This window comes from Xenopus laevis, chromosome 9_10S (genome assembly GCF_017654675.1).
Source record: "Xenopus laevis strain J_2021 chromosome 9_10S, Xenopus_laevis_v10.1, whole genome shotgun sequence".
NCBI lineage: Eukaryota > Metazoa > Chordata > Amphibia > Anura > Pipidae > Xenopus > Xenopus laevis.
In genome coordinates, this window is record NC_054388.1 from 35,346,766 (window position 1) to 35,358,133 (window position 11,368).

Genomic DNA, 11,368 nt, shown 5'->3' on the forward strand with positions numbered 1-11,368 from the left:
ATTTCAAAGTGGTAAATACTTCAGAATTCAACCATCGAATTGAAATACTCGAATATCGAAGTCGAAGGATTTTGAACCTGCGATCGAAGTAAAATCGTTCGATCGAAAGATTAAATCCTTTGAATCAAATGATTTTACTTCGACTTTAAAAAACGTAGAAAAATGCTCTAGAAGGTCCCCATAGGCTAACATAGCACTTCGTCAGCTTTTATTTGGCAAAGTATTTAAGAGATAGTACTTCAATTATCAAATGGTCGAACAATTTTACTTCGATTCGAAGTAGCCTATTCGATGGTCGAAGTATCCAAAAAATTACTTCAAAATTCAAACTTTTTGAACCTCAAAAATTCCCTCGAATCCACTTCGACCCTTGATAAATCTGCCCCTAAATAACTTTAAAAAGGGGTTGGATACCTTTTTAGCAAGGGAGAAAATAACTCTAAATAAAAAATCAATTCAGGGAATGGTCACATTGCCACCTTTAATGTCAGGAAGGGATTTATCTCCTCCTCTAAGGTGAATTGGAGAGGCTTCAGGTGGGCTCATCGTCTTCATCACCAAGCAGTTAGGCAGGTTAGTTAGTAGAAAAGTGACACGTCAAGTTTTCAGCCTCTCTTATTTGACAGAAGAACCTATACAAAGAAAAAAAAAAGAAAACCGTAAACACAGACAACTAAGTATTGCTGTTTACATGAAAGAACTGTGCCAAGCCAACCATTTAGCCTGTTTAGCAACTGTTCTACCAATGTCACTACTGTAAGTCTGTTACTGTGATTCTTATGGCATATGACTACATGATTTACATGTAAATACACTTAGCCCTGCTGTCTGGTGAAGGCCATTTATTTGAGAGGCCCAGTTTGGAGGAACCAAATTAATGTCTTAATGTCTTTCTGTTGCAGGAGATACAACCCTTGGGATCACTGTTCGCTATCCTTACAGGAGTATAGGGGGGTGGGAGCAGAATAAAATGAATATGGGTTTCCCCTATATTTAAACAACGAATACACCAATTAGACCGCTCCCAGCTTACCCCTCCTGCACTGCTCCGTGTATTCCTTGCTGGGTGCTCTGGCTGCAGCGTCCCCACCGCTTGTCACACACCAAACCAAAGGAAAGATGGCACTCTATTCAAGGATAAGACAGGTTTATTCAGACCCCACAGGGATCTCAAGCCCTACGCGTTTCGGGACTCAATCCCTTAATCATAGGCATCATATTTCCCCTATATTTGCCTTCTGGGCACTGGAGTTGGGGCAGACTTCCTACTAAATGTACAGTTTCTTTTGTGCTCTCTTTTTAATTTGTATGTACTTTGTACTAACAGAAGAAAAGCAATAAATTACATTTGCTTTGTTGTGTGTACTTGTGCAATTACCTGCATAGACACAGTATTAGAGAACATTGGGGGTGAACATCAAGCAAATTCCGGGGGCCAAAAGGCACCTTGATGCAGGTGTCAAATGCGCAAACGTCCTAAGAGTCTCCTGGAATCCCTTATACTGTGAAAAGAGAAGGAAAAATGATTATGCAGAGGTGCCCGATCAGTACACCCCCACCCACTGTTGATAGGGCAGGGTCCAAAGAATATAAATAGGATTTTGGTCACTTGGGAAATACCTCACCCTGTTTATGAACGAGAGTTTTCACCCAGGCCTTGGGCAAGGCAAGAGTTCTTAAAAAAACGGTAATAGGGATTAGCGCCTGGGATAAAGCACACAAGAGAGGGGAATATGGCACTTTATTAGTACATGTATGGGCCCTCTTATCCAGTATGCTTGGAACCTGGGGTTTTCTGGAAAATGGGTCTTTCCATAATTTGGATCTTCAGATCTTTAGTCTATTAGAAAATCATGTAAACACTAAGGGGCACATTTACGAAGGGTCGGATATCGAGGGTTAATAAACCCTCGAATTCGACCCTCGAATTTGAATTTCGTAGGATTTACCGCAAATCCTACGATCCAACGATCTAAGGAGAAATCGTTCAATCGAACGATAAAATCCTTCAAATCGAATGATTCGAAGGATTTTAATCGACCGATCGAAGGATTTTCCTTCGATCAAAAAAACCTTAGAAAACTGATGGCGAAGGTCCCAAATAGGCTAACATTGTAGCTCGGTGGCGAAGTATGTAGTCAAAGTTTTTTTTAAAGAGACAGTATTTAGACTATCGAATGGTCAAATAGTCGAACGATTTTTAGTTTGAATCGTTCGAATCGAAGGTTGTAGTAGCCTATTCAATGGTCGAATTCCTCAAAAAAAAAAAGACTTTGAAATTCAACATTTTTTTACTTTGAATCCTTCAATCGAGCTTAGTAAATGTGCCCCCAAATAAACCCAATAGGCTGGTTCTGCTTCCAATAATGATTAATTATATCTTAATTTGGCTCAAGTACAAGGTACTGTTTTAATACAGAGAAAAAGGAATTCGTTTTAAAAAATTTGGATTATTTGATTCCAATGGAGTCTGTGGGAGACGGCATTTCCGTAATCCAGAGCTTTATGGATAATGGGTTTTTGGGTTTCCAGATAACGGATCATGGGGGCAGCCATTCAAAGGAGAAAATGCTCAAGTTACACAGCAGATAAGCTCTGTAGAACACAATGGTATCTGTTATCCATTATTTATCCTGTGCCATAGAGCCTTTTTTTCAATTTCCGCCATTGCTACACAACAGCTTGTTTATATGAACTATAGTAGTGTTTCTAGAGCAAACGCAGCAGTTTTACCAGTGCAGGGCAACACTACATGATATTTTCATTAAAACACTTTCATTTTTTGGTGTTACTGTTCCTTTAAGGACACTTTTGGTGTAGTACAACTCTCAAGCACTTTTTCCATTGAAAGGGAACACAGAGTCCCTACAAGGTAATCCCCTGTGGGCTCCCCCTGGGCCACTAATATGTGATAGCGAGTGTGATATTCAGAGACAATTTGCATTGGTTTTCATTTTTTATTATTTGTGGTTTTAAGTTAGTTTTTTTATTAAGCAGCTCTCCAGTTTGTAATTTCAGCAATCTGATTGCTAGGATCCACATTACCCTAGCAACCATGCAGTGATTTGAATAAGAACCTGGAATATGAATAGAAGAAGCCTGAATAGAAAGATGAGTAATTAAAAAGTAGCAATAACAATACATTTGACGCCTTACAGAGCATTTGTTTTATATGGGGTCAGTGTTCCCGATTTGAAATTAGCAAAATAATAAAGAAATGATCAAATGCACAATGTGAGCAGACGCATGGAGTAGAGCTCCTCTCTCAGGGCGGCAATAATTCTGTTTTTACAGGGCACTTAACATTGGTACAACGGCTGCAGAAGAGCTGGACCCGCAGCGGCTACCTCAGAGAATCCTTATGGGGCAGAATAGAGCCCAGAAACGGGCCTCCTCTACGGCAGGGTGGCTGGATAAATTTGCATGTGAGGAAAATCAAGATGGCGACCGCAACTCTGCTAGCAGGCCTCCCTCTCCTCCCTCCCCACAACAGGCATCTGAACCCACGTTGCAGGAGATACTGCAGGAGATCAGGGAGTCAAAGGAAACATGCACTAGCTTAATAAGTGCTAAGACCGATGAAATAAAAACTCGACCTGTCTATAATTAAACAGGATCTAAAAAACCAGAGGGAGCGTACCGCCGCAGCTGAGCAGCGCATAGGAGACCTGGAGGATACATGCGGCCCACTACCTCAGCACATCCAGGAACTACAACGTATGGCAGCAACAACAAGTGGATTGTGGGATTTCCGAAGAGAACGAAAGGAGACAAGCCGGAGCACTTCATAGAGGACTGGCTGGCTGCAACCTTTGACCGGGTCAAACCTTTCCTCCACCTTTGCTGTAGAAAGAGCACACCTGATCCCAACAAGACCTGGGCCACCGGGGGCACCCCCTCGGTCGTTCATTGCGAGGCTCCTAAACGCCAGAGACAGAGACACCATTCTCTCCTTGGCACGTAACCAGGCGGCATTAAAGCATCAAGGAGCAACCAGCTCAATCTATGCTGGTTATTCTGCAGTGGTACAGAAGCAGAGGGCCAAATTTCTGGAGTTGAAGAAGAGGCTACGGTCCGCAAAGATGATCTATGCTATGTTGTATCCAGCGAGATTGAGAATCACTCTGAATGGAGCAGCACGTTTTTTGTGTCCCCGCAGGAGGCGAGCAACTGGATGGAGGCGCATAACATTCCAGCACTACAGTAATATCCTACCATGGCATCCTTGGGGCCATGAGGTAACTATGTTTTCAATACAGTATCCCCAGCCTGTACTTTATCCTAACCCAATGGTGCTCCGAACAGTTGTATCCAATTGCCCCACAGTTTTTTCTTCATGGAGATGCCAACTAATAGCTGTCCATATGTCTTGTCCCAAGCAGGCCAATCACGACGAGGCCACCTTTCCCCTATTTGGGCCCTGCACACTTCCCACAACTGGCCCTGAAGAGAGGCGTCTTACCCCACCGAGACTACCTGTTCACAGTCCACAGATGGGACCTGGTATTAGCGCCACACCTACACAATTGTTGGTTAATTCTGGGATTAATTCTACCCCCAGGTGGGACTGGCTATAGGACACTGAAAAAGCCAATGCAGTGTTACATTTTGTGGGAAGTTCAATGGTTTAAAGTTACTGCTCAAGATGTGATTTTTCTTCCTTGAATTATACTTGTCATACGTTGCAATAAGTTGAAATGTGAGGGGTCTCAACTACCCCATTAAAAGGAGGCTGGTCCTGGACTATCTGAAGCAAAAGAATGTTAAGATAGCGTTCCTGCAAGAAACCCACTTGATTGGAGGAAAAACCTTAGCATTAAAAAAGCCGTGGGTGGGTTTACCACTCTACCCACTCCTGTTATTTCTCAGGTGTTTCCACTCTAATCCAGTGCCAGGGCCTGCCCCCCTCTAGTTACGGTACTTCTCTAATCCAAGACAGTCCCTTTTGTGATGGAAAGTATTGAGACGGATATTAAGGGAAGGTATATTTTCATACATTGATTCATCAATAATGTGGAACTAATCCGTGCGAATATATACGTCCCTCCCCCATTTACGGAGGATTGCCTAATTAAGCTAACGCAGAGTATGGCCAGATATCCACATGCGAAGCTAATTGCAATGGGAGAACAAAATGGTAAAGCCAGATCAAACGGTGCACAGGGGTGACAAAGGCCTTCAGCGAATCCTAGAAGGGATGGAACTGGTAGAAGCTTGGAGGCATATTTACCTTAAAACTAAACAGTACTCCTGTTTTTCACAATCGCATACGTCTTTGTCTAGAATCGACTAAGCCCTGGTGGACAGCCCAACCTTGCCATTAATTACAAAAGCACAGTATCTCTCCAGGGGGATTTCTGACCATGCACCCTTAGAAATAGTCCTCCAACTGGAGTGTGTGGTTCGAAAACCAAGATGGTCTTTGAACCCGGTCTAGCTAAAAATATTAGACAATGAAACCACACTAGATGCTACTATACACGACTTCTTTAACATTAACTTTGGGACCGCAGACACCCTCACAGTCTGGGATGCCTTTATAAGAGGCCATCTAGGGGCAGAGATATCTGCATTTAAAAAGCAAGGCAAGTTGCCCTCCACCCTACAGGGAATAACCTTAATACTCTTAATATTAAAACAGCAAGAGTACAATCAGTATATGACCCAAAAGGCTCAAAGGCACCAGTTGTTTACTAAGGCCCAAATATATGAACAAGGGGAAAGAGCTGGAAAAATGCTGGCTCACTTAGCAAAACAGAATTCATCCCCACCTGCAATTTCGGCGCTGCAGGACATGTCAGGCAATACCATCACTCATGTTGAGGGCATTAAACAAACACTGGTGCAATTTTATACAGACCTTTACTCCTCGAAGCTGCAAAAACCGCTTTCTGAGATTGACAACTTTCTAGACAGTATGAACACCCCTAAACTGACTCCCCAATATAGGGTTTTTCTGGATGAAACATCACAGTAGCTGAAATTGTAATGGCAATTGAGTCCTTCCCTAATGGTAAGGCTCCAGGGGCAGATGGGATTCCCATAGATGTATACAAAAGGCATGTAAAAACCCTGTCACCGCATTTCCTGGAAACCTTTAACGCAGCACTGGAAGGTGAGGCTGCCGGGCTCAATGTATGAAACAGCGATAGCCTTGCTGCCAAAGTCAGGAAAGGACCAGAAGCTGTGTGAGTCATATAGACCCATCTCCCTCCTCACAGCAGATGTCAAAATTCTGGCCAAAATACCTGCCAAGTGACTTAGTAAAGTAATCACCATGCTAATGAACCCTGACCAAACCGGATTTATTCCAGGCAAAACAGTAGCACTCAATACTAGACGGCTATTCCTGAATCTCACAGCCAACCATGATAACCGGGTTCAAAGGGCTATAGCATCCCTGGATAAAGCTAAAGCCTTTGACACCGTCGAGTGGCCATATTTATGGAAAGCCTCGTTGAGAATGAACCTTAACTTGACAACCCCTTTTAAGCTTGCGAGGGGGACCAGACAGGGCTCTCCTCTGTCGTCGTCCCCCATTCACCCAAGCAGTTAGGCAAGCAACTAGCATAGTGGGTTTCAATATCCGAGGCTTAGAGGAAAGATCCAACTCTATGCGGACGATATTCTTGTGTACCAAGGAGATAGGGGGCCATCTCTAACAGCACTGCTGGATATAACCCAAAACTTTGGGGAAATATCTGGCCTGAAAGTTAGCCCTTCCAAATCGGTGTTGTTCCTACTAGACTCCCCTGGACATGACTGGGTACCAGCTATCTGTAGGCTGCAGGTTGTGGACAAATTCACCTACCTAGGGGTGAGGTAACAAAGGACCATAGCCAATACCTCAAACACAATGTAGACATCAAATCAAATCAAATCAGCTGGTTAAGAGAAAAAATAATTCAATTTGGAAAAGCTTACCAATGGTGCCGGTAGGAAAGATACAGCTGAAAAAATGTTTGTCATGCCTAAACTGCTTTATCCGTTGTGGAATTCCCTGGTATGGGTCTCAGCTAACACTTTTGTGATAATTGACACAACACTGAGAAGCTTTATATGGGACAGTCCAGGTCTAGGCTAAGTCTCCAGACGCTTATGAGACTTAAAAATAAAGGAGGATTAGCCCTGCCTAATATGTTATACTATTTCTTAGCAGCGCAACTTACACATGTAGCTGTAACACTACAACCAACCCCCTACCCCCACTATATAAATTATGGGCTGTAGTGGCAAATACCCCAAACCTCCCGTGGGATGCAGTTATTGGAACTAAGACAAAAGATGCAAACCTAATCCTCACCACTCAACTGAGAGCTCTGCGAAAGGCTCATTCAGTAATGAACTTCTCCCACATGGTCCCACAAACTCCTCTATGGCACAATGCCCAATTCCCCCAAATCGAAAAAATTCAACCACCAAACTGTTGGATTACCCTAGGGATTACACCTATATCGGATATATGGGTGGACAACTCCCCAAAAACATATACTGAGCTCAAGGCACAATATAACTTGCCAAGGTCACAATGGCTGGTGTATATGCAAGTCAGGAGTGCAATAAAACAACGGGACAGAAGCAAACCTATCACGTTAGCTCCATCACTACTACTGGAGAATCTAGTGAAACCTAAGGCAGAAAGGTGTGTTATCCAACCTGTATAGGAGGCTAGTAAAATCCAATACAGCCAGCAACATCAAGAGTAGAGAGGACTGGGAAAATGACCTGGGGTATATAACGGACACCCAATGGGCTGAGGCAATACAGGCTCCTACACATATATCCATTAGTTATAAAGACAGAATACTACAATTATATATGGTTCACAGGGCATAGCTCACCAGAGAGAAGTTAAATAAGATGTACCCCAGTGTATCACCAACATGTCTTAGATGTGGGGCTCTAAAAGCCGATCTGTTGCACATAGGGTTGCCACCTTTTCTAGGAAAAAAATACCGGCCTTCATATATATTAGGGACAGCACCCTAAAGGAGGCTTGTGGCTAAAGCTCTATTTCATGCCAGGCGCCTAATAACTAGCAATTGGAAAAACGGCTCAACCACAGCTGTCACAGAGTGGCATTGGGCAGTTACAGACACCATTAACAAAGAGAGAATTGTCCTAGTTAGGAAAGGGTTAATTGATGAAGGGTGGGAGAGCTGGCAAACCTGGCAGGACACGGCACTATATAATGCACAATCCAGCTCTGTCTGTAGGCAGCACCCCAATACACAACACCTGGCACCCCCCCATTTCCTTGTATTGTTACATTTTCATATTATGGGGGGAGCAGAAGGCCGCTGTATATATACTGTGTGCCCCCATAGGGAATGGTGTAAGGATATCCAAGGGAAATACATTCTTTGACCCCCCCAGGGTTCCATCAGATTGCCCAGAAAAAGGTGTCCTACGTCTGTGGGTGACGTACCCCATTGTCGGCTTGCCCAGTGCTAAAACCCCTGTACCAGATGCAGGCAGAGTGGATCCCCTGGGTGCAGCTGGTCAATGAGTAGCATGGCGTCACCTGCACCGTGCCTTGGTAAGCTGGGTGGGATTCTGTCAGCTCTGCAGCGCAGAAAGCTGCTCATGGCCTCTGGGCTAGAGTGAAAGCCAGCAGGGCCTTAGTGGGTTTGCTCTCAGTTCTATGAAGGGATGAGACCTCTTCTCCCCCTAGGTATATCACGAAGACCAAGTTCACTTTGGGTCCCACAGAAGTTCTTTGAGGAACACAACTACTTTTGGGCTGGAGAGGTCGGACGTGATCATGTTTGAGCAGAGGATGCTGCCGAGCTCCCTCCCAGTGCGGGTTGACTAGCGCTAACGGGGGTATTTTTTTTTAAACAAAAATTACTGTTATCCCCAACCGGAATGCAGGCTCTATTAGCTCGCACCTTTGGTAGGAGATAACATTTTTACCTAACAGGTGCCCTTTAACTCCAGCACTGTAATATCCATCAGGCAGTGACCTTGGGTGATTATCACAAGAAACTGTAGTTAAGAAACAGTTGTGGGACTATAAAATGGGCATCTCTGATAGATATATAAATATATATATCCATATAGAAAGCTGAAGCACACTGGGATTTATCAAAATAAAACTTACTTTATTGGATCGACGTTTCGGTCCGCACAGGGATCTTTATCAAGACTCTATCTTGATAAAGGTCCCTGTGCGGACCAAAACATCGATCCAATCAATTAAGTTTTTATTTTGACAAATCCCAGTGTGCTTCAGCTTTCTATATGGATATACATTTTTTTCTCTGAATAGCACCTGGGTCCTTGCTCCAGTAAGTGTGTGCCACAGCCTTTATACATAATATATCTATATATATAGATATATAGATATATATATAGATATAGATATATATATATATATATATATATATACTGTTTCTCATAGTTACCAAATAACTATATGAGCTCTGCATTCTACCCAAAGCTAGGGAATGGGGGTGCCTTAAGGCTTTGGGTATGTTGGTGTGAGTAAGGTTTTGGTTCTTATTCATCCAGCAACCTCAATGGGAGGCAGAAACATACAACTGGGTGAAAACAGCATGAAGCTTTATTCACCAGTAGATCCTTCCAGAAGATTTAAGGGATCCATTCAGATTAGAAAGGGAGTTCCATCTTAAAGTAAGAAAATAGCTTATTAAAGTGTGAAGTTATGGGATTCTCTCTCCCTGAAGCAGCTGTTCTGGCACATATTATGCAGCTTCAAGAAAGGGTTGATTGACTTTTAGCAATGGGAGAAATACAAGGTTCAGATGGGGGTTTCACCTTCCTCTAGATCAGCCAGCAGGTAGGTAGGTATCATTTAGACAAAGAGACTGAATACTTACCTGCATCAAGAAACCGAAAAATGAAATTGGATGGTTGCTGTTTATTTCTAGACGTCAGTCTCAGTTCTTGATTAATCGTCTTCTTTCTCGCCGAGGATTATTGGGAAAATATGACTTTCTATGGAGACAATAAAACAGAGAAAAGACACTCATGAGCTGGACCCTGAATAGAATATAAAGCAGTTCCCTTTTTGTATCTCTCCCAAATTGTACTGCGCAACTGAACATGTTTGCTTCCATATAAATAACCAGAAATAACCAGTAACAGGTTTAATAGAATGAAGAAGCAGATTGGCAGAGTCCCTGCCACCTCAAGAGGCCCAGGAGAATAGCGGGCCAAAGGGAGTGAACCTCTAACAAAATAAGCTTAAGTATAGAACTGAATCATAATCCTTGCTCTGTGGATCATTTTAGTGGAAAAAATCCTTCCTATAGACATTGCCTTTTCTATTAATAACATTGGCATCAAATACCAACTTTATACTCCATAGCATTCCTCCAATAAACCCAACATACTGGCTCAAAAATACAAACTCTCATGAGAGCATGGGTTGGCTGGGCCCATAACGCTCTCACTCTTCAGGGGCATCACTATCCCCCAACCATATGAGGAAAAGGTTTACAAATCCTGTCAGACCCAACTGACACATTACACATTGTCCCTGGATCAACTTGTACTATGAGCTATCTTCCATAACCCTGTATTCCCTCACTTGCTAAAAAGCCACCCAACCCCTTCTTAAAGCTATCTAATGTATCAGCTTGTACCCACTGATTCAGGGAGAGAATTCCACATCCTTCACAGCTCTAACTGTAAAAACCCCTTCCGAATATTAAGGCGGAAACTCCTCTCTCTAATCTGAATGGGTGACCTTGCACCACCTACTGGTATATAAAGCATTATAGTCATTATTATATGATCCCCTATATATATTAATATATATATATATATATATATATATATATATATATATATATATATATATATATATATATATATATATATATATATAATATATATATATATATATATTAATATATATATATATATATATATATATACATACATAGTTATATCACCCCTTAAGTGAAGATCCCCAATTTTGGCCATTCTCTCCTCATAGCTACGATTTACATACCAGCTTAGTTGCCCTTCTGTACCCTCTCTAATTCAATAATATCCCGTTTGAGAACTGGAGATAAAAAACTAATACGGCAAATTCTAGATAGGAACCTCACCAGTGCTCTATACAGTGGAAGAATAACTCCCTCCTCCTCCTGCAAATCTATGCCCTTGCCCTTGCGTGCTCATAAGCAAGACAAGACTCTAGAGGAGAATGTGATACAGTGGCATTTACCTGCATATGTGGTTTATAAAACAAAATGAGCAAGGTAAATGAAAAACAGTGAGATTTTTATGTTTGTGGCATGCAGCTGGTATGTTCCCATGAGGACAACAGCTCCTTATATATATTCTAGCTCCAAGGATATGGATTAGTCAAAGATAACATAATTGAACACAAAAT

General features: G+C 42.3%; 1 long non-coding RNA gene across 1 annotated transcript in view; it reads right to left on the reverse strand.

The window, feature by feature from the left end:
• Positions 1-396: 396 nt before the first annotated feature.
• The window catches only part of LOC121399178, a 12,418-nt gene continuing 1,446 nt past the window's right edge, over positions 397-11,368 (reverse strand). The window contains exons 2-5 of the long non-coding RNA XR_005964793.1: positions 9,843-9,960; positions 1,379-1,502; positions 1,034-1,127; positions 397-632 (exon numbers count right to left, since the gene is read on the reverse strand). This is a non-coding gene — a long non-coding RNA (uncharacterized LOC121399178). The remainder of the gene's footprint in view (positions 633-1,033; positions 1,128-1,378; positions 1,503-9,842; positions 9,961-11,368) is intronic.